Source organism: Cryptomeria japonica, chromosome 7 (genome assembly GCF_030272615.1).
Source record: "Cryptomeria japonica chromosome 7, Sugi_1.0, whole genome shotgun sequence".
NCBI classification, from domain to species: Eukaryota; Viridiplantae; Streptophyta; class Pinopsida; order Cupressales; family Cupressaceae; genus Cryptomeria; species Cryptomeria japonica.
This window is the reverse complement of record NC_081411.1, coordinates 573,516,184-573,532,354: the sequence shown is the minus strand read 5'-3', so window position 1 is coordinate 573,532,354 and position 16,171 is coordinate 573,516,184.

The following is a 16,171-nucleotide window of genomic DNA, read 5'->3' as shown; positions in this document are numbered from 1 at the left end:
GCTGAATATGTAGATGTTCATGGTCTTGAAACTATATATGAAGTATGGAAGAAACTTGAAGATATCTATAGCGGTGATGAGCATGTCAAGATTGCTAAAGAAGAGAGTTTAAGAGGCAAGTTTGATGACATGAGAATGTCTGAAGGTGAGAACATCCAACAGTATGGTCAAAGGATCAAAGAGATAGTTGGAGAGATAAAGAGTGCAAGAGGGAAAGTGGAAGATGCCACAGTAATCAGTAAGGTACTGAGAACCCTGCTACCAGTCTATGCTATCCGAGTTGCAGCTATTCAGGAGCCAAAATCCATTGACAAGTCAAAGGTAACTCTTGACTCTATTATTGGCAAACTTACTGGTTTTGAACTAAATGGCTATGATGGTAGTGTACAGAAATCAGAATCTGCATTCAGAGCTTCTATCCCTAACCCATCTAAGAGAAGAAGTAGAGATATCGGTAATCGCTATGAATCTAGATCTAGCAGAGATGTTGATGATGAAGACAACTTAGCGGAACTTGAAGCATTGTTGGCAAAACGTCTGCCTAGAGGCACTGGTAAATATAGAGGTAAGCTACCTTTAAAATATTTTGCATGCAACAAGATTGGTCATATAGCAGCAAACTGCCCTAATGGTGAAAATGATTACAAGAGAGACAAATTTAAGAAGTACAAGGGTAAAGGCAAGAGAGATTATCTTGTAGCTATTGACAGTGGTATTACTTATGATGAATCTGATGATGAAGTTAATGAAGATATTGTGTTTGTAGCAATTAAGGAAGAAGTATCAGATCAGAAGGCACTAGTATCTAGAATGGATAACTCTGATGATTGGATCATTGATAGTGGTTGTTCACATCACATGAGTAGTGATCGAAGCAAATTTCTTTCCCTGAAGGAATTTGATGGCGGTGTTGTCAGATTTGGCAATGACTCACCCTGTATGGTAAAAGGTAAGGGAGTTATTTCTCTTAATGGGAAGAGTAGAGTTGATGATGTCTATTGGGTTGAAGGCCTAAAGCACAATCTGTTAAGTGTGGCACAACTTAATGACAAAGGTTACCCACTGGAGTTTAGAAATGGTATATGCAAAATCTTTGACAACAAAGGTGAATTGATTGCAATCGGGAAATAGACTAGAGGTAATCTATTTCATCTCAATCCTAAAGTTAGCAACTGTTTGATTGCAAAAATATATGATAGTTGGCTTTGGCATAGGAGATTTTGTCATATAAATTTTGACAATATTATTAAAGTAAGCAAGTCTAAGATAGTAAGAGGTCTGCCTCAGCTAGACAAACCAATTAATGCTCTTTGTAAAGAATGTCAACTAGGAAAGATGACTTCTTCAACTTTCAAGAGCAAGTCCTTCTCAGTAGAACACTCGTTAGATTTGGTTCATACAGACCTATGTGGACCAATAAGAACAAGAAGCATTCAAGGTGACAGATACTTCATGATCTTCACTAATGATTGCTCAAGGATGATGTGGGTCACATTCTTGAAGGATAAGAATGAAGCTTTTGGCAAATTCAAGGCATTCAGAGCCTTAGCTGAGAAAGAGAGTGGCAAAAAGATAAAATGTCTAAGAACAGATCAAGGTGGTGAATTCACTTCTGTAGAGTTCACTAAATATTGTGATGATAATGGTATCAAGCGGCAGCTTTCTGCACCAAGGACACCACAACAGAATGGTATAGCAGAGAGAAACAATTGGTTAGTGGTTGAAGCTTCTAAAACTATGTCGATACAAGGAGGTGTATCAAAAACCTTTTGGAAAGAAGCTGTAAGTACAGTTGTCTACACAATGAACCGAGTTTTGGTAAAAAGAGGTAAGGACAAGACCCCATATGAATACTGGTATGGGAGATCACCTAAAGTTAGCTATTTTAAAATATTTGGTAGAAAATGTTTTATTAAAAGAGGTGACTACATAAGCAAGTTTGAAGCTAAGAGTGATGAAGGCATATTTCTTGGCTATTCCACCAAGAGTAAGGCCTATAAATGCTTCAACAACCGAACACATAAAATTGTTGAGAGTGTTGATGTTCATGTAGATGAATGTCCTAAAATTTCATAAGGAACAAGTTCTGAGAAGAAGGATGAAGATCCTTGCATTTTGTTTTTAGAACCTAAAACTGTTAAATCAGAAACTAGTAAAGAAAACCCTGATGTACTTGTTCAACCGGAACAAAAAAATTCAAAGGAAGATGACAATGAAGAAGTTGAACTTGAAGAGAATGATCATGTTATTCCTAGGTATGTGAGACTGAATCACAGTCTTGAACAGATAATTGGGGATAAGGATGTTGGAGTACTAACTAGAAGGAGAATAAGAGAGAACTCTTGCATGATATCCACCTTTGAACCCAGAAATGCTAAGGAGGCATTTGGTGATGATCATTGGGTGAAAGCTATGGAGGAGGAGTTGGAACAAATTTAGAAGAACAACACTTGGACCCTGGTACCCTGATCAGTAAATAAGAATGTTAGAGGTACTAAATGGGTATTCAGAAACAAGTTAAATGAAGATGGTGTTGTAGTTCGAAACAAGGCAATATTATTATGCAAAGGTTATGTGCAAGAAGAAGGAGAAGACTATGGAGAAACTTTTGCACCAGTAGCAAGACTGGAAGGTGTCTGAACACTACTTGCATTTGCAGCTCATAAGAAGTTCAAAGTATACCAGATGGATGTCAAGTCTGCATTCTTGAATGGGATACTGGAAGAAGAGGTTTATATAGAGCAGCCTGATGGTTATGCATTGATAGATAAGGAAGACATGGTATGCAAACTGCATAAAGCTTTGTATGGATTGAAGCAGGCACCCAAAGCATGGTATGAACGACTTCGTACTCATCTGATGAAGATAGGCTTTGCAAGAACCAGTGATGACAATAACATTTATCTCAAGTCTGAAGGAGATGATATACTGGTCAGTGAAGTATTTGTAGATGACATTATATTTGGAGGAAATGATGACATGAGTAATTGTTTTGCAGATGAAATGAAGAATGAATTTGAGATGTCATTAGTAGGGAAAATAAAAATTTTTATAGGCTTACAGATACAGCAGATGAAGTGGTATTTTCATTACTCAATCCAAGTATGTGAAGGAGGTTTTGAAGACTTTCGGTATGAGTGATTGTAAACCAGTTGGAACCCCAATGGTTACTGGTTGTAAATTGTCCAAGGAAGATGCATCTAAGTTTGTAGATGAAAAGGAATATAGGTTAATGATTGGCAAACTACACTATGTTGTTCATAGTCAACCAGATATTGCCCATGCAATTGGTATTGTGGCTAGACTTCAGAAGAATTCAAAGGAGGCACATCTGATGGCAACTAAGAGAATCTTTAGATATCTGAAAGGTATTGTTGACTATGGATTATGGCATCCATATGGTGGATATTTTGACTTGCAAGCATACACAAATGTTGATTGGGTAGGAAATATTGATGACCGGAAGAGTACAACCAATGGAGCATTCTTTCTAGGAGGAAGGCTAGTCTCATGGAGTAGTAAAAAGCAGAGTTGCACTTCACAATCTATTGCTGAAGCTGAATATGTAGCAGCTTATATGAATTGCACACAAGCTATGTGGATGAGGTACATTTTGGAAGGTTTGAAGATGAAAATCTCAGAACCTATAAATATTTTGTGTGATAATACAAGTGCAATAAACATTTTTAAAAATTAATTTTTGCACGTGAGGACTAAGAACATTGAATTGAAATATCATTTCTTGAGGGTAAAAGTTCAAAGTAAAGATGTTATCTTGGAGCATATTTCTAACAAGGAGCATATTTCTAACAGACCTCTACCTAAGACCACTTTTGAGAATCTTAGAAGTCAATTGGGGGTTGTCCCTATTCATGAAGTTATTTAAACATGATGTTGATTGCATCAATCCCTGAATTACTTGTAGAATCTTATATGGATTGATGAAGGAGTGGATGTATTCCACAGGGGGAGTATCAAGTTGCAGAATGATGCTGATGCACAGTGAGAGCAAAATTACATGTTTTACTTTCACTTTGGCATTGCTATCAAAGGGGGAGAAGAATTATGTGATTGAGGAGAATAATTATGTGTCTGGTAAGGTGAATACTTGGTAATGTAAACCAAGATTCCTATTCACCAGCGGCAGGCTGAAGACACACAGAGAAAGGTGAATACTTGGTAAGGTAAACCAGGATTCCTATTCACTAATCTTCGCAGCAATCAGAGGCATTGATATTTGTATTGCCATCAATGCCAAAGGGGGAGATTGTTGGCATTTTGAGTTTATTGGCATTTTGCATAGAGATTGCATTAATGATATGTTGTCATTGATGTCAATTGAACCGGTAAAAGGTATACATGTTATTGTTGATATTGTTGTTTTTTATATTGGCTAGTAACTGGTAAGAAGAGAGTTGTAGATGATATTGTAACTGGTATGTAGAGTTTGTGAGTTGAACTGGTGAACCGATGTAAATGGTCAAACCTTTCTATGTAATGTAACTGGTAAACCCTATCAGCTGTTAAACCCTAACCGATCAAGTTTGTTGGTTTATTATCTGATGAGCGGTAATGATGGAGATAGTTGTGATCATTGTATGAGGATAAATTCAAATTGGTTTGGCGTGTTTGCTTATTGTCTAGGGAAGGAGCAAAGTGGATTGCGTTTAATGCACAATGTGTGATGAGTTACAAATTCCAATAGAGCGGTGATCATGAAGCGATTGGAATTGTCTTGAAGAAAGTGAAGAGGTTGTCATGATTTCTAATGGTCAAGATTGAACTGACTTGTTTGTAATCTCAATGATGAGAATTAGGTTTTTGTTGTGTTACCGACCTAACTAATTTGTATTTAAGGTCGATGAAGTTGTTTGTAAAGGTTGTTGGAAAGATTGGTAGAAAACCTGTTGAGTGAGTGGTTGCCCAACCAGTGAATGGATCTGCACTTTGAGTGAAGGCAGATTGAAGCTTAGAAGGATCTGATCAAGCAAATGTAGTGTTAATCAGACATATCAAGAAAACCTGTTGTTTTCTAAAAATTACAGCAGAAGTAAAATCCCTTAACCGGGTAAGCTCTAACAAGCTTGGTTACTCATTAAATCCTCTAACAAGGTGGTCCATTAACTTGGATTCTTAAATCCTCCAGCGAGGTTACTCCTAACAGGGTATTGTGCTTCTAACAAGGCATATTTGTAAATCCCTTAACCGGATGATTCCTAACTGGAATTAGTTCTTAACAGGACATTGTAAATCTCTAACAGGCTTTGGCTCCTAACAGGGCGAACTTTGAAAGAGTTCAGATAGCTATCCTTGTGAGTCCCATCTCACGGTGGTTTTTACCTATTTGGGTTTTCCACGTATAAACATTTGTGTCAAGTGGTGAATGCTTTTGTGGTTGTGATCTTATTTGTTGATTTGGTTAACTTCTAACAAGACATGTTAATATTAAGCATTGTTGATGTTTACAAGATTGAAGGTGTTTACTGTGAAAAGTTGTCATAACAGTTAAACCTGTTAATGTCAAGTATTCCTAAGAATATTGATCTTGACTGAGATAAGTTTACTTTGTTTGACTGAGTTTGGGCTTGGGAACTTTGTATCAATTTTACATATACTGATACACCCCCCCTCCCTCTCAGTATTCTACCGGATACTTATTCTTTCATCATACCATCATATAGAAAATATTATACGTGGTGTAACGGTAGCATGAAATTTGGTTAAAGTGGCGGTTGAGGGTTCAACCCCCTGCCGGCCACATTTTAAAACAATATGTCAGTGCTAACAAGATAAAATAAACCAACCCCGTAAAATTTGCAAGGAAGTTGTTTGGCCTGTCGGTGGAGGCTTAGGTAGGGTCCTATGAGGAGGCCTTGAGCTCTATTTTTAAGGAAGAGGTAGTCCCATGAATAAATAAATAAATAAAATTCAGCTGGGGATTATTTGGAATCTTTTCCAAGAAAATAGAAGCCCCTACTTTTTTGGCATGCAAATTTGAGCAACTAAAAAAGGAAGTTGTTTGGCCTGTCGGTGGAGGCTTAGGTAGGGTCCTATTAGGAGGCCTTGAGCTCTATTTTTAAGGAAGAGGTAGTCCCATGAATAAATAAATAAATAAAATTCAGCTGGGGATTATTTGGAATCTTTTCCAAGAAAATAGAAGCCCCTACTTTTTTGGCATGCAAATTTGAGCAACTAAAAAAGGGGTGGGGCTAGAAATTGCCCCATTGGCTTAGGGATGTTATCTACCACTTGTCAACCATTTAAGTCTAATTTCTATTAAAAAATAGTTTTGGAGGGAAATGAATTAGTTTTACATGTTTTTATTATGCACATACAAAGATATTATATTCATGAGACCACCAGCTTCCTTAAATTTCGGAGCTTAGATTTTTAAGCTGAACTACACTACAAAATTTATGGGACCACCAGCTTAAAAATTTTCCTAAAAAATCTCAGTAGCTCCAGCTCTATTTTTTTAGGAAGCCCCCCTCCATGGGACCCAACCTTTAGAATGGTATTAGGGAGCCTTCCCAACAAAATTTTAACAAACCAAAATTTTGTTTTTCTTAAAACAGATCCTTTGAATCACCCTTCGAATGAAATAAATGAAATGGGTAGCCCTCAAAACTTTATCTATGAGCAAAGTGAGAAATGGAATTTTAATCATTAGAGTAATTAAAGTGTGCATGGCAATTGTGCAACAAATATTTTTTGGGTCTTCTCAATTTGAGTTTGAGTAAGTGCATAAATAGCAGAAAAATGGTGGTAAATGTATAGAAAATATATTGGAAAGATGTGATGTGCAACTGAGATGGGAGCCATATGCCATATGAGGTAATTTACATTATGGGATAAATAGGAATTTATAATTTGTTCAAGCAATCCAGGAATTCAAGGTAATTTGAAAGTTCTTGTTCACTATGTAGCTTCAATAATATCAAACACAAATTTAAATGAAAACAAAATGTGAAAATAAAACTTTGCAATATATTCGATCCAAGCAAACATGAAAATAAAAATTTGCATAAAACATCAGTAGATAAATTGAAATGAGTTTCTTAAATGCGGATGAGTGCACCTTTTATTTTGAAAAGAAAGATGTAGTCGAGCTTAAATATTGCCTAAGAGAGTCCCAAATTTGTTAAAGGCGAACCCTTTCTGCTCCATAGAAAATTCAACCTGCAAGTCGGGGGCAAAATATGAAATGGGATGGCTCTATTTGTAGTTGGATCTCCCTCAGGAAGGTGCAAATGGATCGACTAAAACACTACATAATGCAAGAAGATTCCATTTGTAATTACCCTTTGTTGTCTACCACTTTGCATATATTCTATTAATAATTATTATTTTCAACGTTATAATGAACAATGTATGACCATCCAACTTTCGGGAATATGTAACTATCATTTCTCTTTTGTTTACACAGAATATTCTATTCTTATTCTATCCCGTTGTGGCTATATAGGAATGCCTCTTGGCATAACAATATTTAGCTATCTATACCACTACTAACCTTGATCTTTTAAGACTGATTACCTTTTGGTGTAACAACAATGGAAGTTTTTTGAGCTCTTGTAGTTAACAAAAAGGAAATATACTAAGCTAGCACTTGCATTAAAAGGAGGTGCAATGATTACATTGATAGTGAGATATAGTTAACTAATACTAACCCTAACCTAATTTTAGAAACCTTAATTTTATTTTTCAACCTAATGCCAATGATAGGGCATACCTTGGTTGTGTGTATAGATAGAAAAGTATCATGTACCCAAATACATCCAAACATAAAGGAAAAAAATTAGATAATCAAAGCATCTAATATGTTTGGCATCCTCCCAAAGTTGAGGCCATACATTCAATATTTTTTCAATATCTTGTGAAATAATTTATTAATCTGAAAATTTTCCTTTGTACACCTTCTAAACTCAAGGAATGATGTTTCAATTCTAGCAAGTAACATCACAACTAATGAGTAACATGAAATTTACTACATTTTCCCAATTATCTTAAGCCAAAACTGAGATTCCAACAATACATTTCAAAATATCACAATAAAAGCAAATACCTCATTTACATATAAAAAATAAACACTGTAATGCATGTTCATTAAAATATACTTATTGCTAAAATTTAAATTTAATCTTTGTTATTATGTAGAACTATTGCACTTCATCTCACATTTATAATTTTTGTAAGTTTGTGTAAAATAGTCATGAAATTGAAAATAAATTGTTGCATTAAAGTTGAAAATTTGAACTTTACTATTAAATTTGTTTAACTTATGTAGTCCACTAGGTAATTTGAACATCTCAAGAATTATAAATTATACTAACATAGCTTCTATCTAAAACATTTTCCTATAAATGACCATGGCAAAGACTCGTGGACCTAAGAAAAGAGATTTTTGTAAATGGAGCCTTGAGAACAAAACATGCATAATTAATCTCCAATGAGAGACTTCCAATTTTTACACAACTTCGAATTAATAGGATTTACCAGTCTTCCCAACAACTCATTTGCATAACATTTACATAAATTTACAGTTGGTTTGGCTCCATCTCAATTGCTCTTCAACTTGTAAAATTGCAATTTTGCCTCAAAAAATGGAGCACACCATAGGCACAATGGCACCAGGAGACTATCAATATCGATGGTGGAGCTGCAAGTAGGCAAGTTGTAAGCATAACAAAGTAGTGTAAGGCACCATGTGTTGTGTATTCTGATACGATGAACTCCTTGAAAATAGTTCTGAACCTTGGTTGCTTAATGTTGGACTTGAAGATGGTTTTCATTTGTGTGACATCTATCTGGACATATTTACATTCAATACTCTTTATTTAACCAAAAATACTATTAGACCTATGCTTACACAAAACCGTCAATCTTCAAATAAACAACATTTCATTTAGAAAACAACACATTCATCAATCTTTTAATCAAGAATGCAACAAAACCGGGATCTCAAAACTACAAGATTTCACTCTTATGTGAACTTTACTAATAATGCAGTAACTGGACAGGGTTTGTGTGAAAATGTGGGAAACTGCAAAAGGAAGGCATTGAACTACAAAATTAATCATGAGACATTTTCAAATACCATCCTTTGCCATACAGACAAATAGAATCCCACTTGGAGGAGATAGCAAGGAGACACAACAAGTTTGAACTGTCACCTTAACTAGATAACAAGGCTACATATGACACTAGAACAAATGGCATCCTAGGTTTCAACAACAAACATGAAGAAGGGAAAATGGACATTGGAAAACTAGGGTAAATGTCATAACAAACCAAGGACAAAGTGGAGGAATTTGAGGTTTGGGAGGGATTGGGAAAAAAAATTCAATGAAGGATTTGCAAGAGGGTTAAGAAGAGAATAATCTTGCAAAGCCTTCATCATAAAAACCAAGACAATGACATCGACTTGGCCTCATCTTCAAAGTTGTGCCTTCTTTGTAAATTGTGTGGAGAAGGATGTCCTATGAAGAGGCTTGCAGAATGGTGGATAGACATCTTTAGATGTAGGGTAAGCATCAGATGTATTGATCAAGGTTACTCCATCATTGAATGCATAGATGAATTTACTAAGAGAGATTTTCTATGAAAATCTTCTGTTTTTATAAGGTTTTAGTTTTTTATTACACGGATTGGGAAGCAAATTTTGACTCATATAAACACATCATTAAGATGTTGCCTAGATGGATCAAACTTAAAAACCTACCTATTGAATATTGGAATATGAACTCTCTACACAAAATTAAGGATCAATGGGGTTCTTTTATCAAGGTAGAGGAAGATTTTTCTTCAGCGGAATAGGATAGAAAGCAAAAAACTGTGTTTCCATAGGCACGGAGATGAAAACCCTTGAAAATTCAAAGATCATAATAAATAAAGGAAGATAGATTCAGAAAAGAAAAATATTATCAGAACCTTCAGGGGGTATATGTGTGCTTGGGCCATGATTTAATACGTCTAGCTCAAACTAAGGAGCAAAGAATTCAACTCAATCCTTAAACCCTATTCAAAACCCTAAACAGGTCACTATTGAAACAAAAACAACAAATTTAATGAAGATGAAAGGAAATTGGGTGGAAAATTCATCGGTGCAACATTGGCCCTAGATTAAGTGACCTAAAAAGAGGAAACTAGAGATCAAGGAACCCTTGATCAGGGAAGCCCAGATTCCAACTCCTTGTCTAGTGTCAATAAAACAAAATGGGAAATAGCTTATACAATTATTAAAGGATGGCATAGATCTACAAAGAGATATCAAATTAAAATTTAAAGGACTCATAGGTGATGCCAATCACCCAACAAAATGTGGTCTTGGTAAGAATCATAGGGAGATAGTTGATCATAGTAAGAAACTAGGCTTAATAGACCAGGGACCATAAGAGGGGAGATTGTGGGGAAAATAGTGTTGTACACCTTGCATAATAATGTTTTAATGTTGTATTCTTTTATTATTCTATGAGGTGGACATGGAATTATATTGTAATATCATATTGTATTGTTGCACCTAGGAGCACCTAGATGGACGTGCAACATGTAGAGATTCCCTTGGAATATTCTTGTAACCACTTGATGAGTTGTATTGACACATTGGTATTATTATATTATATTTATTTAATATTGGGGAATGTAATTATGATGTTGTACCCAATATTAAATGTGGTTCAAGGGTATGTAGGAAAAATATTATATTTTATTGTCACATGGTTTTCATGTAATACCACTTGGTGGTTTTGTGGGAGCTTGTGTTTATAAAAGCAACCACAAGGGTAGTTGGTTGGGTTAGCCAGGTTAGCATTTGTGAAGGAGGAAGCATGGCATGGGATGTGTGGACTCATTCTTGGTCACATGGAGTGTTTGCTTATGGTTAGTTTATCGAAGGCTTTCCATAGTTGTATCGTAATGGACGCATTGTTGATAATACATGATGGATGATGCTTTTGGAGGTTGGGTTTTTTCCCTCATGGGGATTTTCCCAGGATATATCTTGTGTCACATTTTCATGGGTATTTTGTCTATTATTTTCATGTGGACTCTATGAGTTTATTTTTCTAAAATCTAAGTTGGGTTATGTGGAAATTGTCATAAAGATGGTTGCAAGTTTCCTTCAGAGATAATAGAAAAACTTATCAATGTTTTGCATGGCTTCAAAGATATTGAATAGTTTGAGGAGAAGTAATACATCACTAATGAACAAAATAGTGAGGAATTATTATCTAAGAATGCTATTTGTGAGTTCTTAAGAGGTTTCAGAGAGTAGTGTAAGAAGGAAGAGCTAGAGTCAACCTCCAATCCATAAATGGATTTAAAAAAGAAAGCCCTTATATCAGAGTTCTTGAAGGAAGGGGAGATTGAGGCTAGGGAAAATGAACTTCTATTTCCTATAGAAGAGCAAAGGGATGAAAGAGCAGAGAATTAGATCTAAAAGGGGAAGTTGGGCATTGAAAAAATCCCATCCACTAAACTAAAACCAGATTGTGGGAATAATTTAGCTAAGATGGTGGGTAGGAAGTCCTTAAATGAATTAAGGTACATATATCAGAAAGTAGATGGTCAGCTCAAGATAACACCTCTCTTTGAAGTAGGGAAGAGAAACCCCCTTCTCCATGGACCATGATGCTCCTTTCATGGAATGTTAGCCCAGCTTGAATTCCCCTAACAAAAGGCACTTGTTCAAGCATAGGGTGGGCTTGACCAAGGAAAACATATTACTCCTCTACGAGACTAAATAATCTATTACAAATATGGAAACCTATGCAAGAGGTTTTAGGAATTTGAAAGTTGAGGCGGTTCAGTTGAATGGGGCCTCCAACAACCTTGTTATTCTTTGGAATCTGCTATCAATTAACTTTGATAAATTGGGAGTAGGAGGGAAATGGATTGGAGGCAAGCTAAAAAGCATGAATTCTAATTTGTAAGTGTTAGTCATAAATGTTTACGATATTGTATGTTGCATCCACAAATGATTGTTATGGGAATAACTAGATAGCTTTATGGAGGCCCATCCATTTCCTCATACTATAATAAGTGGAGACTTCAATTCCATCCTACATCAATAGGACAAGAATGAGGGCATATCTAGACCTGGGCAATCTTAGAAGGACTTTAAGGAGTGGGTTGCAAAAACAATCTTTTTAAAATAGAGCTAGGCAATGGATATAACACATGAAACACCAGAAGGTCAAGTGATTGATGACATATTGTATCACACTTTTTTTAGCTTTTATAAAAATGACTTCAAGGAAGAATCTTAATGTGTGTTATTAGTGTTCTAGTAAGGAAATATAACATATAAAAACTTGATGGATTCATCTGTCTATCAATTGCATAACCACTATTATTGTAAAGACCACATAAAATTATATTATTACATTATTATTTTAACCATGCAATATTTATATTTTGCATTGTGTTTCAATGATATTTTTCATAGAACTCATTAATAAGCTTCAAATAGTTTACTTAAGAAGATGTTTTATTTATATATCTCACTTATAAGGTTAAAAAAAAGATTAATCTAATAAATGTTTTTCACTCTTCATTGTAGAGATCAAAATAAATCTACATGACCTATAATTAATCTATATAAAAGCGTCCAAGGGGTTGAGCTTAGTTGGTTAAAGCATTGAGTTCTCAATGTGGAAACCCAAGTTCAACTCCCATGAGGGACACCTTTGTGTAGAATTCTAAGTTGTGACTCTTGGTCTTCTATTGGTTGTATTTGTGTCATTGTTTAAAGTGGATTTCTAAGTTGTGACCCTTGGTCTTCCAATTGTTGTTTCTAGTTTGGTGCTCGAAAGGAGCTAGTATTTGTAATAAGTTTTCTCAAAAGGAGCTGGTATTTGTAATAAGTTTGTAACGTGGATGCTCAAATGAGCAAAAAATGAGCTTTGTGATTCTATGATACTTAATACAAAAAATCTATATAAAAGCTACACGAAGATAATGAAGATGTTGCTTATGGCGTAATGTGATTGTTAAATTGTGGTATTGTTTTTGTAGCCACCAAGTTTCAAATCTTTGCCAGGTGATTGTGATCCTGGGTAATGTGCCCTCATTGATTTAATATGCTCATAGGTTTGAACCTTAGCATTAAATTTATGAGTGTTCACACCCTTTTCTTCATGCTCCAAACCATTGTTGGGTTGGTGTGCTCATAAGCTCTATGCTTCTACTAGGTTATTAGGTTTGCAAGTTTGGACTATTCATGTTCATGTAGTGTGTTCACATTGGAGATGAAGTCCCCCATTTGTAACCTCATCTGGCTCAAGTTAGGTTAAAAATTATCGAGACACCAATAAAAAAGATAATAAAGATACTCAAACTATGTAGTCATCATGTAATAAAAGAAGAGAATACAAAGAGAACAAAAATAAGTTGTGTTCTACCAATGTTTATTTATTATCTACAATGTTGGAAATTATTGTCATTGATGACTAAGTGTTGTTATTGATGTCAACCCTCAGTGTAGTGTTATCATTAAATGTTACTGTAGACACTTAAAAATAATTATTTTAATTATTTTTAATTTCTCACATAATTAATTAATTAATTATGTTAATTAAAATTCTTCTCAATATTAATTAAATATAATTAATACTGTCACTATAGCATATGATTGATTTATTTAATAAATCAATCCCTTTCTTTATTTTTATAAAAAAATCACATCCTCACAAATCTTCCTTTTAGCTAATTAATTTCAATTAATTAGTTAACCTACATGATTCCTACAAATCATTTTCTTAATTCATCATTAACCTAATAAATTCTTCTAGAAGCTCCCTAAACTCACTTAACATTATTCTTCTAATTTTTTATTCCCTCCACTCATTCTCTCTCCTAGTCAAATTCTCCTACAAATATAAATCCCATCTAACATTTCCTCTAATTCCCCTCCTAATGAGTCATTAATGGCTAATCATCATGATTAGCCACAAAGTCAACTCTTTGTCCTTTCATCTAGCCACTAGCTTTAAATGCTTTTTTTTTAGATGAATGTAAGATTTTCGAAATCTCACATTCCTCTAGGCATTTCCCTCTCCCAAGGAATTTTTAATTCCTTTTTATTCTTCTAATCCCCATAATATCCGTTTTTGCAAAATTTTTAATTCCTCCAATGCATCTTGTAGAGTGTGGAAATATGAAATGCCTTTAAGGCATATTTCTTGGTCTCCACACCCTCTCTTGGACCTCATGTGACCTCACAAGTAAATCTTAGCCCTTCATCTCGAATTCATCCTAGCCATCCGTTTTCCTCTCCTCTTCCTATAAAATAGGGTTCCATTCCTTCATTTGAACATCTTGAAATCCAGTAAGCTTATGCTGCCCTTTTGAGCCCAGGAAATCATCTTGGCAACTTGATCATCTCATCCTTATCATTCATCCTTATCATTTGTGCACAATATTGGAGAGTCATCCACATCCAGCAATCAAAGGAGCACATCAAGTGGAGCATTATCAAGGGGCGCCTTCACTTCATCAAGCTCAATCCGAAGGAGAAGGTAAAATAGCAAGGTGAAATGGTCTTTTAATGATTCTGCATGTTTATTTCATTATGTTTTGATCAGTTTACCTTTCAAATCTGTTTTCTCCTCTTCATTTCGGCATGTCCGGTGGGACTCACGTCCCTGAGAACTAATATTTTTTTTTTAGGTTTTTTATGAGTTGTGAGACGCAGGTTCCAGAATAGCGCGACTACAAATATATATATATATATATATATATATATATATATATATATATATATATATATATATATATATATATATATATATATATATATATATATATATATATATATATATATATATATATATATATATATATCTTTTTCACAGGTTCCAGAATCGCGGCTCTGCATTTCTGCGCGACAGCTCCTCCTTATTCTGTTTTGTTTCTGTTTTTTTTTATGTTTCTATTTTTGTTGCAGCACGATAGCTCTGTTATCTGATTTGTTATTTGATTTGTTGTCTACTCTGTTTTAGTATAATCTGTGTGAAAGTAGGAGAGTATGCTCTTGTCTATATAGACAATCAAAAATCCAAACCTTTCACTTTTCTATTCTGTTTAGCACAACTGTATGCTCTGACCGTAGGACAGTGTGAAAATAGGAGAGTATGCTCTTGTCTATCTAGACAATCAAAAATCCGGACCTTTGACACTTTTCTATCTGTGTAGTGCTACTGTCTGCTCTGTTAATTTGTCTGAAAATTTTAGGTGCTAACTATAGTCTACATTTTATTTATTTATTTCCTGTTATCTGCTCTGTTTAAATATAATTTGTCTGCCCGCAGGAAAGTGTGAAAGTAGGAGAGTATGCTCTTGTCTATCTAGACAATCAGAAATCCGGACCTTTGACATTTTTATTTTATTTTGTTTAGTGCGACAATTTGCTCTGTTAAATCTAGGGTTTTTGTCTGCTCTGTTAAATCTAGGGTTTCTGTTTTGTTAAATTTAGGGTTTTTGTTCTGTTAAATTTAGGGTTTCTATTCCATTAAATCTAGGGTTAATTTAAAATATAAAAAAAAAAATTATCTATTTTTTTGCCATATCTTCTTTATCTTGACTCCATTTCCCTTCAAACTTCACTAGATTCTCCACATTGTCATTTTCCACATTTTTTTCCTTGGAGGCCTTATCTCAAAAATCCACTTTTTGAAGCCCAAAATCCCATATTTCTCTATTTTTAGGGTTTGCCATAACTTCCCTTTTCATCCAATCACCTCCAAATTTTTCCTATATTATCCATCTTCAACTTTTGCTTCTTTGTCCCTCTTGGACAAATTTTCTCCTTCCTTCATCTCTCCTCCGAAATCCCCATTTTTTGCTTGTCTATCCCTTAGAAAGTGGTAGAAACCTAGTCAAACCCCATTTACCCATCAAAGTTTTCTTCAAATCCACATTTGTCATTAGTAAAAAAGTTTTTATTCATGTTTTTCTATTCATTCCCAAAAAATAAAAAAAAATTAATATTTTTGTCATTTTGTTGATTTTTGCAGGACGCTTGTTGAAGACTATTTTTCCAAACTACTAATCAAGTTGTTTTGCAGGACGGTTTTTGAAGACTCCATTTTTCAAACTACTAATCAAGTGGTTTTGCAGGTTGCCTAGCTGATTCAACCAAATATTGCGCATTTATTTAAATTAGGCACCTAGA